General features: G+C 40.6%; 1 pseudogene; it reads right to left on the reverse strand.

Annotated features, from left to right (window-relative positions):
- Positions 1-636: 636 nt before the first annotated feature.
- LOC129548368 (paired-like homeodomain transcription factor LEUTX pseudogene) lies at positions 637-1,275 on the reverse strand (annotated as a pseudogene).
- Between the last annotated feature and the right edge of the window lie 2,226 nt (positions 1,276-3,501).

Raw genomic sequence — 3,501 nt, forward strand, 5'->3', positions numbered from 1 at the left:
CCAGTCACAGAGTTACACTCAATATCAGTGGGGAGGGAAAGTATGTTCCACCTCTAGAGAGAGACTGAAAAATCATATGACAAAACTTACATATAAAGGGTGGAATGAGATATTGAGTACAGGAGGGTCATTTACTTAATTTCTCACTGCATTCTAGTCGCTTTTCCTAGCTAGCACTGAGAATGCAAAAGTAAATAAAATAATCTTCCTCTTTTTTGAAGTATATATTCTAGTGGAAGACATAGACATCATATAAATAATATGGCAGTTAGTTAGTAACAAACAAGTACAGGGGAAAAAAAAGCAGATAATCATACAGAAAGCAATGGGTAGGAGGGGAACTGGTATTTATGTAGAGTGATAAGGGCAGGTGTCTGAGGAAGTGCTTTCAGGGTAAAAATCTACACAACAAGGAGTGGGTAAGATATGAGAATTCTTAAGGATAGAGCTTTCTCAATAGCTGAAGTGCAAAGTGCAAAGTGGCATGCTTGAGAAGCAGTGAGGGGCCAGTGTGGCTTCAGTGCACTGATGCAGATATGCTGAAGAAATTGAGAACAAAGCAGTAGATAAGATCACATGTTTTATTTATTTTTTTATTTTTTTAAATAAATAAAGCCATTTAAAAAAATATTCGGATCACAGAACTTTCTCAGCATTGTAGCTGTGTTCGTCATCACAATGGTGATCAGTGCCGGCCACAGTTCCCCAGCTGGAGCACTCCGGGAAGAGGTACTGATCCAGACTGCTGGGGTCATCATCCCCAGGTAAGTCGTATAGCTGTATAAGTTGATCCATGTCATAAGGAATGGAGGCCCAAGGAGGATCAGGGTCTCTGGGACTTATCTGTTGGAGATGATCAGTCAGGAAATTGCAGGATGAAGGGCATGGAGCCACAGCAGCCCCTTCACACTGCTCAACACAAGAAAGCTTAGGTAGCTCATGATGAGAAACATCTGAAAGGTTGAGACTCGTGGGATGAGTGCTTCCTGAAGTGCCCGGTAAGGGCATCTCTTCCTCCTTCACTGAAACAACGTGATGTGGGTCTCCTGGTGACAGATTTTGCCGAGTCTGATTCTCCTCCCTCCTCCTTTTGACACGTTGGTTTTTAAACCAAGTCTTTATAACTGACTCATCAAGATGAGTAGTTGAAGCAAGTGTTCTTATGAGGAACCAGTGTGGGTACCTGGTCCTTTCAAATACATCTCTTAGTGCTCCTACCTGTTCTCCATTAAAGCGTGTGCGGAATCGGTGAGTTGAATTTCGCTTTTCTGCCATGAGAAATCCTTGAGAAGCGCAGTGATTCAACCAGGTGTTACCTGACTCTGAATTGTAGTCTTATATATCTATTTTTTTTTTAATTATGGTTTAAAATTTGAATTCTTATCTATAGATTCTGACAAGTCTTTGGAGGGTTTGGAGCATAGGTGTTGTAATATTTAAATTTTAAAAGGACATTTCTGGATATTTTGTGGAGAATAGACCACAGAGGGACATGTAAAAAAAAAAGAACTTATAACTTTGTTTTCACATTTTCAGGGTTTACAAGAGACACTGAAAGTTTTAACATGCTTTATTTGAACATTATGTTTTCTTTTGGAATCATAGAACTTTTGCTATTGAATAGTCACTGTACATTGTGATTATGGAGGTAATTAGGGCTTCCCTTGTAGCTCAGTTGGTAAAGAATCCACCTGCATTGCAGGAGACCCCAGTTTGATTCCTGGGTCAGGAAGATACCGTGAAGAAAGGCCAGGCTACCCACTCCAGTATTCTTGGGCTTCCCTGTCAGTTGAGATGGTGAAGAATCTGCCTGCAATGAGGGAGAACTGGGTTTTATCCCTGGGTTGGGAAGATCCTCTGAAAGAGGGCATGCAACCCACTCCAGTATTCTTGCCTGGAGATTACCATGGACAGAGGAGTCTGGTAGACCACTGTCCAAGGGGTTGCAGAGTCGGACACAATTGAGTGACTAAGTACACAGGAATGAAAAGAGTAATCAGGCTTATGCAAACGTGGAACACTTAAATTGCTGCTGTGATGACAGTTTCATCACGGAATAGTCTTATAGATATATCTTGCATTACTTCTCCTGTGAACTGAATTATGTTCCAAAAAATTTATATGTTGATTCCCTAATCCATAATGGGATGATGTAGAGACAGGACCTTTGGAGATAATTAAGTTTAGATGAAGTCATGAAAATGGAGCCCTCATAATGATACTAGTATCCTTCTAAGACAGTTTCCCTGGTGGCTTAGCAACAAAGAACCACCTACCAATGCAAGACATGCAGGTTCCATTCCTGGGTTGGGAAGATGCCTGGGAGATGGCAGCCCACTTCACTTTTCTTGCCTGGGAAATTCCATGGACAGAGGAGCCTGATGGGCTACAGTCCATGGGGTCTCAAAAGAATGAGACATGACAACTAACCAACAACAACATTTCTATGAAGAAAAATAAACCTCAGAGCTTTCTTTGACATATGAGAACACAGAAGGCTGCCATCTGCCAGCCAAGAAGAGAAGTTTCACCAGAAATGAAATTGGCTGACATCTTAAAACTTAATGAGAGACTTACAAGAATCACATGGATAAGATCTTTAACTATACTGAACCACTGGGGAAATTTTGCAGAAATTAAAGTCAAAGAGACTTAAAAGAGGTGATTAATTACAAGGGCAGCCATGCGTCTTGAAGAGGCATGACACAAATAGGTCAGAAGAGGCACCTAACATAGGATGATAAAATATTGCTTAGAAAGCTGGATAGCATGAGAGAGACATAAGCAGCAGAAACAGAGTGTGAACCAGAGGCTTTCGGCTGCAAGAGTGGAGTGAGTAGACTTTGTTGGAGGCTGAGAATTCCTTTGAATATGGTTATGTTGTATTAGAATGTAGAACCAACCAGAGAACTTAGAGCTAACATGTTACCGTCTTTCCCTGGAAGCAGAAAATTATTTGAGAAATAGCCATTTTGATTTTGCTTTAACACTTTTCGCTATACAGGGATCATTTCTACTTTCAGATGACCTCATGGTCAGAGGTTCCTTCCTTATATTTACAATGCCTCTGTAAGTCTTCCTAGATGTTCCTTTTTTTCTACCTTCTGGAAACTCAACTGGAAGTAGATGAGCTCAGATCTTTCTTCAATACCAACCCCTTCCATGTGCTTATTCAGGGACTGTGTCTGGACAGAAATTCAGGCTTTGTCACTCTCCACACCCCCCTACATTGGATCAGCTAGAATTTAGTCACATGGGCTACCAAACTGAAAAAGAGTGAAATGGAGTCTTCAATGCAGTGGAGAATGGATGGATTTATTTGTTAAGGTACATGAATGCAACTAAAAAAGCAGTGTGGAGCCACTGAAGTGTGTTGTGAACCTGGGGAAGGATAGAGCAAAGTTAGAAAGACCATACATGATCTGTATAAAGAAGAAAATAAACTGTAATGATTGAACAAAAGGACTTTTATCTATGTTTGACTCAAAGCAGAAAAATTAG

This window comes from Moschus berezovskii, chromosome 25, assembly GCF_049115385.1.
Source record: "Moschus berezovskii isolate FMDL1 chromosome 25, NW_MosBer_1.0, whole genome shotgun sequence".
Classification (NCBI taxonomy): Eukaryota; Metazoa; Chordata; class Mammalia; order Artiodactyla; family Moschidae; genus Moschus; species Moschus berezovskii.